Raw genomic sequence first — 16001 nt, 5'->3', positions numbered from 1 at the left:
TTCATTCTATCCTTCCTGATATGGATCCATACCTTGTCCCCTACTTGAAACTGATGGTTAACTCGATGCTTATCATGTCGAGCTTTATATCGAGCCTGTCTCCTCTCCAACTACTCTTGTACTACCTGATGAATCACCTATATACACTGTGTAAACGTTTGGGCTTTGTCCCTATCATCTCGTCCATTGCCATCCTCATCTTTCCCAAAGACCATGTCTAAGGGATCCCTTGGTATATAACCAAAACATGTCTCGAACAGTGAGCTCTGTGTGGATGAATGTGCTGCTTGATTGTATGCATGTTGCACATAAGGAAGTTTTTCATCCCACAACTTGGGATGTTTTCCACAATAGCCTCGTAACAAGTGTACGACAGTGCAGTTAACGACCTCTGTCTACCCATCGGTATGTGGATGAAATGTCGTACTTCTTTTCAGCTTAGTGTTCATCATTCTCCATAAGCTGGTCCATAACTCTCCAAGAAAGGGAGAGTCTTGATCTGACACAATAGTTGTGGGCAACCCAAAATGGACCCAAACATGCTGAAAGAGAAGATAAGCAGTCTGCTCAACAGTGACCTTCTTTTTACAAGGCATTAAAATAAACATTTTACTAAAATGATCCACGACGACATATAAATAGTCGTGACCTTTCCTAGACATAGGAAAACCACCTACAAAATCCATGGACACACTTTCCCATGGTCGAATCGGTATAGGGAGTGGTGTGTAGAGCCCAAGTTTTCTATTAGAGGGCTTTGAAACAGAAAACAACACACATCCCTTTACAAAGCGAGTCACAAAGTTTTTCATATGAAGCCAAAAACAAAACCTCTGTAAATGACATAAAGTTTTTTCAACCCCAAAATGACCAGACACAAGAGAGGTATGAGCCTCTCGGATTACATGTACCCTTTCATCAATGGGTATGCACAGTGTTCCAAGGTGATATAATAGCTTTCCCTGCAAATAATAATTGTCCACCTGCGATCCACGAGTTAGTCTTGCGTAAATGTCTTTAAAATCATCATCGTTAGCATATTGTTCAGCATAACCTTCTAACGATAAACAAGCATATTGCAAAACTACAAATGTCAAAATAAGAGGGTGAGAAAACATATCTGCTACTTTGTTGCTGGTGCCCTTCTTGTATTTTATTACCAGATGAAACTGCTGGAGGAATCCCATCCATCTGAAATGACAGGCTTGTTGAAGCTTGGTCTATGACTGAAGGTACTGCAAGGGCTAATGATCTGTATGGATGATGGTCTCCTTGCCGATCAGGTAGTGTTTCCATTTCTTTACACTCTAAACCAAGGCGGAAAACTCCCTGTCATACGTGGGATAATTCACAATAGCCTGGAAGAAAGTCTTTGAATGGTAACATACAAGCTTCCTTTGTTGCATCAATACAACGCCCATGGCATATCCGCTGGAATCTGTTTCAATCTCAAAAGGTTGTTGAAGGTCTGGTAAGGCTAGCATGAGTGTTGTGTTGATCTTCTGTTTCAGCGTGTCGAAGGATTTTTGTTGTTTTCCTCCCCACTGAAAGGCCTGCTTCACACTTTTCAATGTGTGTAAGGGGGTTGCGATAAAAGAGAAGTTCACAAAGAACCTTCTCCTATATTGTACCCCGCCCAAAAATCTTCGAACCTCTATAAAATTTATGGGCTCAAGCCATTTCATAATCACATCTACCTTAGAGGGATCTATTTTCAATTGCCCATTACCAACTATGTGACCTAAATAAACTAGAGAGGTCTTCCCAAACTCAAATGTTAACAACTTTACATATATTTTTTCATTTTTCAGAACATCAAGCACTTTCTTCACATGACATACATGTTCATCCCATGTCCTACTATAAAAAAGAATATCGTCCAAATATACAAGCACAAAATTATCAAGAAAAGGCCTAAACAGATCATTCGTTGCCCTCATAAATGTGGCTGGAGCATTGCACAGTCCGAATGTCATCACCAACCATTCGAACAACCCCTATTTGGTTTTGAATGCAGGGTTCCAAACGTCTTGTTCTGTAACTCTAACCTGGTGATATCCACTACACAAATCCAGTTTTGTAAAGTAGACAACATTTTTCAATTGATCTAATAATTCATCAATGTAAGGGTGAGGGTATCAATTCTTCACCGTAATTTTGTTTAGGGACCTGTAGTCTATGTACATTCTCTATGTGCCGTCTTTCTTTGGCACCAACATAATTGGTGAGCCGCACGGAGAAGAACTTGGTCTGATGACCCCTTGATTTAGCAACTCCTGCACCTATTTCTTGATCTCCTCCATATCGATAGAAGCCATCCTATACATGCCAATATTAGATAAAGGGGCATCGTGTTGTAAATGGATCTCATGTTGGATTTCCCATTTTGGGGGAAATCCGCTCGGTTCCTGAAACAATCCATCATAGTAAAAAATAATTCCAAACAATTATTTCTTATGATCAGGATCACAACCCTCTAAAGCGTCAGCCGTCTCGACCTCTTTCTCTCTCACTACCATGAGCATGCACCCTTTACTCGAATTAACTAGTCGTTTAATCTGTCCTGCACTGACAAGGCTGGCACTAACTTTCGTATAATGAGATTTGACTATATATTCTACCCCATCCTTCGTGAGGTGGTATTTATTTTCGTGCCAAAACAAAACTTCCTTTCTATCATATAGATATGGACTTCCCAAGATAATTCCACATATATCCAAAGCCACAACTTCTAACTCTACCTCATCCACTAATTTGGAAGCAATAACAAATCTGGCCCTACACTGCTTGGTGACTTGTAATTTTTCTTTATCGCTTACCCAACCAAGCGGGTATGGACTCGGATGAGGCTTAGTTTCGAGGCCTAACTTTTTCACTAAGGACTCTAAGATTAAATTTGCTTGGGAACCGGAATTGAACAAATTTTCCACCTTTGTGTGTTTTATAATAACTCTGATGTGGAATAGTTCAATTCTCTTTTTCTCATTACTTACAGGCTCATTCAAATAACTAGTACTTGCAATTGAATGAGAATTATTATTAACAGGAAGAGTACCTATTGTGCCCACAACTGTGATCAATGTCTCATTGTCGGAATCTAATCCAAGGTCCTGTTGCACTGTTGCCATTGTCTTCTACTTGTCCTTTCCGCTGAATCTCTTTGGTCTCAGCTCCGAATGTAGCTTCCAACAGTGGTCCTTGTCATGACCTTCTCTCTTGCAATGAATGCAACATGGTGTTTTTTTGTCCTCTTTCTTGGTTGCGATTGTCTTCTTAGCCTTCCCCTTGCCTTTCTTCTGGAATTTTCCATGCTGAGGGTTGAACGGTGTTTTCTTGGCTTGATCATCTCTATCATTCTTGCCTCGGCTTTCAAGATGAATCACCTTTACGTTGGCCACATCAATCGTAGTAGGCTTGAACAATAACAGTGAGTGTCTTATGTAACTATGTAGCGCACCAACATACTTAGTTACAGTCTCGGGCGAATCTAATGAGATGCCCAAATTCAATGCTTGTTTCCAAAATTCTTCAGTGAAGCTTTGCACATTTTGGCCTTTACCTTGCCTTAGATATTTCCATTCCATTAGTGCCTTTTGTTTATAACCCAAAGGGTAAAATTGGTCTTTCAATGTATAAATAAAACTGGACCAAGAGGAAAGAAGGTTACTTGACTTTTTGCTGCCCTTCTGCAACTTTCTCTCCCACCAAACGAGAGTAGTTCCACTCAGTCGAAGAGATGCTAAATGGACCTTTGCCTCATCTTCTTTGATCTACTGAATCCTGCAGTAGACCTCTATCTAACTTAGCCAATTATTAAGTTTTTCTACACTACACTCTCCATTATACATGGGAAGGTCTTTCAATGTATAAATAAAACTGGACCAAGAGGAAAGAAGGTTACTTGACTTTTTGTTGCCCTTCCGCAACTTGCTCTCCCACCAAACGAGAGTAGTTCCACTTAGTCGAAGAGATGCTAACTGGACCTTTGCCTCATCTTCTTCGATCTACTGAATCCTGCAGTAGACTTCTATCTGCCTTATCCAATTATTAAGTTTTTCTGCACTACACTCTCCATTATACATGGGAAAAGTCAAACTTTACATCTAGCTTGAAGAATGGTTTCATAGATGTATGTTTGGAATCATGATTAGAGTGATGAGAACTATCACTTGAAGAAGGAGGGGGAGGAGGCTCTTCTCCACCACCTTCATGATTTTGTCATCGGCAACTTCCTTCTCGTGCCCAAGTTCCTTCTCATACTCTGAAAACAACTTGTCCACTTTCTTTGCCATATTATAGAATGCTTTGTGGAAATTTTGTTCCTCTTCCCAATGAGCTTCTTCATTTTCCATGTTTATTCTTCATTGTGCACGTCCTGCTTTAGGATCAAAGGGCTTAAGAGTTCATTCTCCTTTCCACATCTTGTTCCGGGTTAGCATATACTCATGCAATTCGCATCAACAAAGACCTGCTCTGATACCAAACATGATCCAAGATATTTTACTTATAGATGCATCAAAATTACATGAAACAGAGCTTATAAACCATGGAACATAAAATGACATAAAACAATGTGGAAATAACATGATAATCAAGAAACGCGGACACAAATATTTGATTACGGAGATTGTCCAATTTGGATTAAGTCTTTGGGCCCTGCTCAATAGTGGGGAGGCCTTCTTTTATTAAGTGGCATAAAAAGAGATAAAAGTACAAGAAAAATTCATTTACAATCCTTATACCTCCAATCTGGAAGATGGACGAAGAATGGAGAGCCCAGCTTCAGAAACAGACAGTACCACTGAAATCCTGGCGAAACGTTGTGCAAAAATGCCTATTCGAACACCCAATTCAGATAATCGGGCTTTCTGCACCTTCTCGGAACCTCCCTGCTGCTCAAGGCGAGGTTATGGCCCCTGCTACCAAGTCGGGTTACTGTTGCGTACAATGTCCTGAACTATCAGCCAATCTCCTCCTCTTTTCCTATGTGAACAGTCCAATATATATATGATGGTGGCTAACTCCTCAATTTCCGAGCAACTCCAAACAAATGACAAGTTTTGGATGGTGGTTTTGTTTTAGGCAAAGATTGTCGAGCCCCTGAATAGTATGTGGCAACAACCCTTTCAAAAATGGAAAAATAGTCAACAGACTGTTTACCGCATTAAACCTGAAACGACGGATGAATACGAAGGATCGGCACTTACTTCTTAATTAGTGGCTTTATCGATTCTTGATAACCCATGGCAAATCGAAATCGGCGTTTTCCATTGGTGTACAGACCCATGCCTTTACAACAAGCACCTGCAATGATCGCTGACCCAACAGGCTATTAAACACAACATATAAGTTATCAAGTCTAGAAACTCATATTGCAATCGGCAGGAACCAAGGTTGGTACAATATGCGAATGTTTACCCTTTGTGAACTGTGATTGTGATATTGCAAATCGCAACATGATACTGCGATTGCGATATATCACATCGCAACCTGCTTGCTCTAGGGGCCCATTCTTTTAATCTTTCTATTTTTGCAATGTGCAATTGCGATGTCGCAAATCGCAACCTGACTCTGCGATTGCGATATATCACATCGCAACCTTGACTTGCTTGGGGCCAATTTTATTTAACTATGACCGCTTCCTTCTATGACCTGTGATATGTGGGGCCAATGGCAGCCTGTCACTTGGCGCTTCCCCATTTGTTGAGAGTGTATGCCACGTCATCTTCCTCTTGCTACTTGTCCAAGTCAAACTTGATCTTTGACTTGCTCTATCTTCTTCATACGAACTTAGATTTGAATGTCGTTCACACCATTGGAATCAGGATGACGAGCAATAGAGTTTCTACCACTTTGATTTTTAAGCGTTCTTACCATGCCACTGGTACTTTTTAGAGATCCACCTAGATCAAGTAGAGTTTCCTTACAACAATGGGTATGAGGAATCACTAAGGATGAGTCTGCTTGAGGCACTCTATGTGTGGAGTTTTAATACTCCTATTAGTTGGAGTGATCCAGTTAACAGGGTATTGATAAGACCGAATATGTTGGAAGAAATGGAACTAGAAATTTAGGTAATCAAGAAGAATTTAAAGGTGGCATAGGATAGGAAGAAAATTTATGCAAAACGGAACAGGTTGTTTGAGGAGTTTCAAGTTGGGAAACAGGTGTACTTGCAGATCAAGCCCAAGAAGAGCTCCTTACGGATTGGATCATGTGCGAAACTGGCACCTCGGTTTCGTGGACCTTTCAAGATTCTTAAAAGGATTGGACCAGTAGCCTATCGAATTGCAATGCCTTCAATAGTGAGAGTCCCTGATGTTTTCCACTTGTCATTTTTTCAAAAGTATGTTAACGATGTTGATCATATAATTGACTGGTATGTATTGCAGGTGGATCCAGAAGGAGAATTCCAGCCAGAATCGAAAAATTGAGCAGGTTAAAGTGCCATGGAAGCACTTTGTGCCCAACGAAGCTACATGGAAGATGGCGGATCAGATGCAGGTTATCTATACTTCTTTATTCGTTGGTTGAGAAAATGTTTGGCATATGTTTTGGTGTATGTATATATGTATATGGATGTAAATACCGCTATGAGTTGTGTTATAAAGCTCCAATAAGCGGTATGGGTGTCCTGTCATTATGGTTGTCATGTTGTTATGTTTTCATGTTGGTTTCCTTCTCAAAAGGTTGATCATTGTAAATACTGCAACAATCTACGTTATAAAGCTCCATGGGCAGTATATTTTTCTTTCAGCAGTCTTGTTGGTTGTAGGTGTCATTGAACACCGAGGACAGTGTTCCCCCAAGGGGGAGGGTGCTGTAACAGCCCTAGTGAAAATTCTGTGTAATAAAAGTTAATGAAGGCAAAAAAATAACCACGGTTATGGGACACTTATTCCAAGCTTAATGTTGGGAAAAACATCTTAGTGTGGTTGTTCATTTGGTTTATTATGGTTATGGAAATTGGCAAAGGATTTGGAAAGGCATGAGGCATTAATTGGCATTTTATTTATGAAAATAATGGAAATTAGGAGAAAAGGAAGGTGAAGGCTCACAGGTTGCGTGTGAGGAGTAAAATGAAAGAAAATAATGTAAAATGAAGAAAATAGGGACTTCATTAATAAAAAGGTTTATGAGGATCAGTTCACAGACTTTTGTTAGTTCAGTTTTGGATCTCTCATTATATTCTCTCTCTCTCTCTCATATTATTGGATACTTAGAGTTTTCTTGGATCACTCTTAGAGGAGTGTGGCATACTTGGGATTTGGAGCAAGAAAGAAAAGGAAGAGCAGTAAAGCACAAGAGGACATCAAGATCAGCAGCTACAACGAATTTTTCTTAAAGTGTCGAGTTGCATGTATGATTTGCTTAGTAGTTTTGGCATGCATGGAATATGGATGTTTTTTCTTGGTCATGATCCGTCATTGACATGGAGGATTTTCTGGATTGATAATGGTTTTGCCTAGCCTTGCCATTTCCTGGATAGCCATGGTCTTGTGGGAGTCTTTACCTTTTGCTTTCTGGTTGGTTGTCATGTTCCTTTGGTTGTGGGTTGAGTTATTAGTTCCTGGAGCCCTTGTTGGACAAATGTTCTGGAGCCCTGTAACAACTTCGGTTGAGCTATTATTCCTATATCATTGGTTGGACAAACTCTCTGGAGCCCTTGATGGGTTGAGTTACTAGTCCTGGAGCCTTGGTGGGACAAACGCTCAGGAGCTCGACAGCAGTTGCGGGTTGAGTTACTAGTCCTGAAGCCTTGGTTGGAACAAATTCTCTGGAGCCCTAAATAGCTTGGTTAGAGACCAATTTGGTGATGGTTAGTGATGTTTGACCATGAGGTGGAATCACTGGTTAATGGTTGAGGTGGTTTGGCCTCTGGAAGCCCTGGTTTGATTTTGATGGATTGGTTCTATGAGGTACCACATTCATGCTTGGAATATGGCACGAAGGTGATTGGTTGAAGAGAGATTTTTTTCAACCAATATATGGATGGGTGGAATGTGGAAGTCCCGAACCAAGTTTGCCTTTACATTCATCAATAATAGCTCTCTTTATCCTTGGTATTTTATGGGTAAATATATTTGTTTATATGTGGCTTATATGGTTGTTACATCCTTGGTATTTATTTTGGTTATATGTTGGTTATGAATGAGTTTTATGACAGTGAAAATGTATGGCTCTCATCATCTTTTGGCTAATCACGGAATGTACAATGAATATATGGCTTAATAGATGGTTGTGCAGTTATTGTGATGAGGCATCAATGCTTCTTAGATATTTTCAGATAAGTATGAGGCCCTTATGCTTAGATCTATTTTCTAAACCTATAGAATGCATGTTTGTGACATGATTGATGAAATGTTTGTCATGGCTAGTAGGGGTCCATTCAAGTCCTTCTTCAAGTGTATGCACTTGTATCATTTTTTTGATGTTACTTTTCATTTCTAGAAGTTTCATGGAGTTCTGGGTAGTGGTCTGAGTCCTGACCTTGAAAAAGTGGCACAAATTTCGGAGTCCCCGACACATAACTACCTCGAAAAGTCCCCTATCGCATGCATGCCTTGCTGTGGAAGCGACTGGAGGGTCCCAGTCGCATGCATGCCCATGTCAAGGGAGTGATTGAGGCTTTAATGCATAAAAATGCCAGTTTGTCTTAGGGGTTGGTCACCGTGCTGGGTTGGAGGGCTCCTGGGGGTTTTGTTGCATGTGTAGAAGGTCAGGTTGGTTGCGTTTTGTCGGTTCCACTTCCTTAACTGATACATAGGGAGTTTAATCATATCATAGTAACTCTTCCTCACATGTTTACCCCAGTTTGTCAATTACTTGGTTAGATGTGGGAGGGTATTATATATATATATATATATATATATATATATATATATATATATATATATATATATATATATATATATATATATATATATATATATATATATATATATATATATATATATATATAGAAGCTCTTGGCTCCAGTGGCTATAGCTAAAAAGGCTTGGATCTGGTGGTTTTTTGTATTAACTTGATGGTTCCTCCCACTTAAATTTAAACGAGTATATTAAAAAGGGATTTATATCCCTAAGTTGGGGTTAAGGAAGTGCCTTTTTTACCATAAGTTTGGCATTATGGTTTTTAGGCTGGCACAACCAGTTTTTGGTCGACATCACCTTCATTACTATTTTTGCATTGAATTGACGCAACATCCAAGATATGTATTCCTCTCCCAAAAGAAGTACATTGGAGAATTGTTGAACAAATTTGGCATGGTTGAATGCAATCCTTTGTCCACTCCAATGAAATAAAATATGAATCTCACATCTAAAGAAGGGAATGAATTTGAGGATGAAACTAAGTATAGACAACTTGTGGGAAGTCTTATCTACCTCACCACTATTAGACCAGATATTTAATTTGCTATTGGAATGCTTTCCAATTTTATGCAAAAGCCTTGTGAGGACATTGGTATACTACAAAAAGAGTTTTAAAGTACTTTAAAGGAAGCCATGACTTTGGACTCAAATATTCACATACAGATGACTTCAACTTGATCAGATATTCTAATTCATAATTTGATGAAGATAAGGAAAATAGAATGTCTACTTCAAACTATGTTATGAATCTTGGATTAGGAGTTTCCTCCTAGAGATCACACAAACAGTTAGTTCCACCAAATTCCACAACAGAGGCAAAATACGTGGTAGTTGCAAAAGCAACCAAGGATATTATGTGGCGCAAGAAAATTCTTGAATATTTGCAGGAGAAACAAGTGAACTCTACTTCTCTTTTGAGCGACAATACTTCTGCAATTAGATTGGCTAAGAATCCCAAATTCCATGATCGAGCCAAACATATCAACACAAAGTATCATTTAATTCAACATCATGTAGAGGCCAAGACTATTCACCTACTACATTGTTCCACAAATGAACAAATTGTAGACATCTTCACCAAAACACTTGGAAGAGAAAAGTTTGAAAGGTTCATAATGTTGTTTGGACTCACAAACACTCCTTTAAATGAAAGGGGGGAATGTTAGACACCTAATCCTTAGGGATTGGGCGAAAATATGTAAATAGAGTAATTTTAACAGACCTTGGAATTGGAATTCCACAGGTCACCACTCTGATGCATATAATGATGTTCACATTACTGGAAATACAATTGGGAGTTACCTTCCTGTCCTGGCATTCTATGTAGGGCCTTTTGAGACTCATTGTTCTTGTTTTGGTGCACAACTTGGATCCACTATCCTTCAATATCATTATTAGCTTGAGTACCTAATTGAACTTGCAGCTCGCTAAGAAAGAGGGCCACCAAAAAAGTCAAGCTTAACCATGAACCAAGTTTTGGCATTGAAACCAAGTGTTAAGTAGGTTGATATAATTTATAAGTCAACATTTCATTTTTAGTCACCTATAATGATGAGAACAAATCCTTTCAAATCCATAAACCTATTCATGTTGAAGAAAACACTACTTTGAAGATAAGTATTGAAGAACACATAAATCCATATATAAGAATCACATGTTATTATAGCATATATTTTAGAAATAACCAAAATTATATAAAAAAACAAATAAAACAAGTGTAATCTGTAGCGTTGTTTCTTAGTACCTGCCTCTTATGCAAAAAGTAATTGATAACAAAAGTTATTGTATCTAAGATAAAAATTCCCTTGATGCCCATGCATAAAGATCTTAAATTTTTTTAATTAGTATAACTTGTGATTTGCAAGGTTCCATTTTGTAGGCAACATTATAATAGTTTAGATATTCTTCAACTTTTGAATTTAGGTTTCTACTTCAGTATATCAAACCAAATTTTCAAAATATTAAACCAATAGAATTGTTAAAGTTTTTAAGTAGAGATATTTTTATAGTTGAATTCACAAAGTTAAGATTCAAAAGTGATTAGTTAAAACAATAAAATTTGTATTTTGCATTAAAATTATTTATAACAAAATTTTCCACAACAAATGACATCAATTGGATTTTGTTTGCTCTCTATATTCTTAAATAACTAATGCATCTACACATGCTTATAAGTATTTATCTTGCATTATTTGACAACTTGATATTTCAAGGCCTTATATGACTCAAACACAAGTTGCCCATGAAATCCAACAAATTATTAAAAGTAGGTAAAAATGTTTGAAAGAGAAACATTTAATATCATGAAATCAAACTAGCTATTAAAGGTAGGTAAAAATGTTTGAAGGAAAAACATTATATAATATTAAAGGAACACATAATTAATTATGAAAAGACATGTTGACTTAGCGGCATACCAAAAAGCTATAAATATTTATAATGGAGGGGACATTGTTTTTTCTTTTATTTTTTTCTAAATAAGATTAATCTATTAACAAAAAAAGAGGGGTAAAATTACAACGTGACCGTAGTCAAAAACACTGCCCAGAAGAAAGGCAGAGTTGTCAAGATAAGCATATAAGGAGACTGCCCAAAGACAGGGGACTCAGTCTAGAACCAGTTATCAGAACCCATGCAGGGGAACAAGTTATGATCTTCTTGATATTGCAGAGTTTACAAAAATTCAAAAACAAACAAAAATTCCACATAGAAGTTTGAACATAAACTTGCCCAATTGTATGGGCCACAGAGCACGATAAAAAAGCAGAAGTGAGCAAACTAATCATCTGGAGGCTCTTCAACTATACGACACCAACCGATATCAGGCAGATCCCTTGCAAGAGCAGCTTCAGATTCAAAAGGACCAGGATCAACCGGCGCCATCACAACATCATGTGCACTGCGAGCTTGAGCATCCAGATCCTGCAAAGACGCGCTGCAAATCCCCATCTGGAGGTTCGAAGTCGGAGCAGTGACAGAGCCACGGCCCTCTGGGTGAGAGCTGGACTCCCCCAACTGGGCTTCCTCTTGGAAGACCACCGAAATGTAAGCTGTTATCCTTGGGCGGTTCAAAGAGCAGTTGAAGTCGAAAAGCGCAGAGCCAGACGAGGGAGAAGTCATGGTGTTTGGAGGATGCCCTCTCCCACTATGGGTGCAAGGGTAGTGGCCAACAAATAAATCAATGGAAAGGGAGGGTGAATCGGAGGAAGGGCTGGAAGGCGTGCACCGAGGAGGACCCCTGCGGCATCGCATTCGATGGCGCAGACGAGGCATTAGAGAGACAGCGGCAGCGGGAGAGAAGCGAGGCTGAGCAGCAGCGATGACAAGGCCAGAGCAAACCAGATAAACGTCAAAATGAAGACCCGAGGCCCAAGAGAAAAACCAGAGGATTAATGGAGGCGGCTCCGCAGGAAGACCAGAGCAAAGCTCCAGATTAGCCTCCCCTTTCAAGCCACGAGAGGCAGCAGGGATGACGGAGCCAACACTATACAAGCAAAAACTAGAGCTGAGGCCAGAGTGAATCGATGAAAGCGGCTCCCCAGCAAGCCCATGGCTGAGCCTAAATTTATCTTCCCCTTTCACACATCGAGAAGCACCCGCCATAACTATTGCATTGAAGAGATCCGAGGTCTGAGGCAAGCCAGAGCGTGCAAAGTCATTAACCAGAGTGGAGGACAGGATGGGAGATCCAGAGCCACTTGAAATAAAGCAAATGAACCCTGCGCTTCTCAAATGCCGAGATCCTTCATTCAGAAGCTGATTATCCATTCTGTACTAGGTAGGCAGGTGTCGTCCCACCTCAATCCACCCCTGTCCTGTCAAATTTAAAGCCTGACTATACACCCGCATCCGGGAGAGCTACATCCCTTTGGACCAGAATTTTGCACTCTTGTTCTTGATCATGATTTTGAATTATGTCTAGTGCTCCAGTGAGAAGAGTGTGCCCATTTTCCACCCCCAAATTGGCAAGTAGATCAGCGACCTTGTTTCCTTCCCGTTTAACATGATTGAATATGATGGCACGATTGGTGTGAAGTGATTGTTCTATTGCATCCAATCTGGCTTCGAGTCTCCAACTGTTGGCAATTTTATGCGCATGTGCCCCATTGAGGAGTTAATTGGCCAGGTTGATGAGGATTAGGGAATCACCTTCGATCTCCAGAGGTTGGAAGCCATGCTTCTGGGACAGGAGTAATCCTTGCCAGAGACCCTCCAGTTCAGCCGAGTTGTTTGTGTCCCATCCAATGTTTCCGAAGAATATTAGGAGAGGCAAACCCTCATGATATCTAAATATACCACCAAATCCTGCTTTACTGGGCTTGCCCTTTGAAGCTCCATCAAAGTTGAGTTTGAAAGTATGCTTTGGAGGGGGGGTCCATGAATGCTTTCTGATGTTGTTGCCTTCTAAAGGTCTGAGATTGTGAGTACCTTGCGGGACTGGTATGTTCCAGTTTTCCCAAATGGCTTTCTCATTTGCAAGAGTGGGAAAATCGTCCGGATGCCAAGTTTGAAGCGCCAAGGTCTCTTTAAGATTGAGACAAAAGTTGCCCCAAATGATTTCTAAAGGAGTGCTTTGATCTTTGAATATGCGCTTGTTCCTTTCTTTCCAGATTGTCCAGAGGAGAAGGTCGGGAATCATTCTCCATAATTGATTGAGAAGTTCGCTTTTATAAGGGTTCTGGTGCCAGTGGCGAATGGAGTTGATAATATCTTCAGACACTCTACATCTTTTTTGACAGCGGAAGCTAGCCTTCTCCGACAGTCGGTTGGGAAGAGTGCAAGAGTTCAAGAGATGCTGGAGCGTTTCCTCCTGAGAATTACAATTGAGACAAATGGAGGGCCCATGAGAGTTTCTTTTCCTAAGATTGTCCCAAGTGAGGATTTTCCGGTGCCCAACAAGCCAGAGGAATAGGGAGACTTTGGGCCAAGTACCCGGTGACCAGATTTTGCCCCAGATAGGATCTAGGGGCATTGGATCTTTGCTTATAATTTTATAGGCCTCTTTGGTGGAGAAGGAGCCTCTAGGGGTATATCCCCATCTTAAAATATCCCTGCCTTCAGAAGATCTAATGCGTCGATTTTGGAGCTCACTCTCCAAGGCCTCCTTAGTCTGGTTATCTGCATTCCTGATCAGCCTATCGATCTGCTTCCATTGTCTGTACCCTTGTTCAGTCTCCAGAGTCCACTGTTGCTGGACGGATTCCTTTTGTTGCTCCTCCCACTCTTGGCAAGGAGGCGGTCTAAAGATGCTAATGAGCTTTGGTAATTGGTTCCAGGCATCCGTCCAGAACTGAGCAGTGCTGCCGTTTCTTATTTCCCAAAAACTGTGTTGTTGGATCAGCAAGAAGTGTTGTCTAGCAGTGTTCCATATTAGTGATCCTTTTTCAGTAGGAGTGAATCTAATAAGCTCCTCCAATGGTCTGTGATTGGCATATTTGGCAGTCCAGATGGTTGCCCATGGCTTATTGGGAGCAGAGAGCCATTGCCACCAAATTTTTGCGCCCATGATTACATTGCTGTGATTAGGATCTCGCGGTCCTATACCCCCTTTTTCTTTTGGCTTGCATGTTGTAGTCCATTTTTCCAAGGCCCATTTGCGATTTGTGCCTGTTGCACCCCAAAGAAAATTGCACTGTAGAGATTTTATTTTTTAAGGACCCATTTAGGCGCTGCCATGATTGAGAAAAGGTAGAGAGGCATTGCCTGAAGCACAAATTTGATAAGCACTAATCTGCTAGCTATGTTCAGAGTTCGGTGAGTCCATAAAGTGAGACGAGATTCAAGTTTCTCAAGGAGCATACGCCAAGAGGCGTGCTTGATGGCAGAGTCTATAAGGGGGGCTCCAAGGTATTTGGAAGGTAAGGAGGCTATCGGGAAGCCCAGAATGTGGGCAATAGCATGTTGAGTAATAGGGGGGGTGTGAAAAAAGAAGATCTGCGAGTTAGTCGTGTTTATGCTCGTTCCTGAAGCATCAAAAAAATCATTCAAAAGGGATTTGAAAAGGGAGGCTTCCTGAACAGAAGGGTGTCCAAACAGCATGTTGTCATCAACGAACTGTTGATGAGTGATGGCTAGAGAATTGTGAATGGATAAACCTTTGAGATGCTGGGAGAGGAGGGCATGTTTGATATGGCGTCCCAACCCTCCGCCATTAGAACAAAAAGGAATGGGGAGAGGGGATCTCCTTGTCTAATACCTCTGGAGGGACTGAAAGGTCAATAGGGTATGCCATTTATGAGGATAGAGAAGAATGTTGTAGAATTTAAACTCAGAATCCATCGAACCCACATTGGGGAGAAACCAAAGACAGTTAACATTTTTTGAATATAGGTCCAGCTTAACTTATCAAATGCTTTAGAGAGGTCAATCTTGAGAATCATACCTGCCTGTTTGGAGTTCTTGAGGGAGTGTATGATTTCATGAGTGAGGATAATGCCATCCAAAATTTGTCTTCCTTCTATGTATCCAGATTGTTCGGGTGATATGAGCAAGGGCAGAAGCAGCTTCAACATATTGGCAATGACTTTAGATATCACCTTGTAAATAACATTGCATAGTGCGATTGGACAAAATTTGTTCGGAGTACTGGTGTTCTCTTCTTTTGGGATGAGGGCGATGAAAGTTGAGTTTAGTGAGGGCAGAAGCCAATGAAGAGTGTGTGATTCCTCCACCACTAGCCACACCTCCTCTTTTATAAGATCCCAAAAAGAGTGGAAGAATGAAGTGGCGAATCCATCCGGACCAGGAGCTTTGCCCTCCTTGAGCTGATTCATAGCCAAATCCACCTCCTGAGGCATAACAGGTCGAAGAAGGAGTTGGTTGTGTTCTTCTGTGATACTTTTCGGCACACTTTGAGTGATGTTCTCTATAGCAGGTCATCTATCAGTTTGGGGTTCTTGATGGACCTCCTGGAAGTGACTGATAAACTCCTGTTCGATCTCTGCATGGTTTTCCACTCTTTCCCCTCCTTGCTTTTGTATGAAAGAGATGGTATTGTGCATTCTTCTCTGTATTGTAGTTATGTGGAAGAATTTAGTGTTCCTTTCACCTTCTTCCAACCATCTAATCCTATATTTCTACTTCCATAGAATTTCTTCCTGCTTTCTTCTCTCCTCCAATTGATTGTGA

Source organism: Pinus tabuliformis, chromosome 8 (genome assembly GCF_031772625.1).
Source record: "Pinus tabuliformis cultivar Carrire ecotype Pingquan chromosome 8, CPIR1, whole genome shotgun sequence".
Classification (NCBI taxonomy): domain Eukaryota; kingdom Viridiplantae; phylum Streptophyta; class Pinopsida; order Pinales; family Pinaceae; genus Pinus; species Pinus tabuliformis.
Note: the sequence above shows the minus strand (reverse complement) of the source record.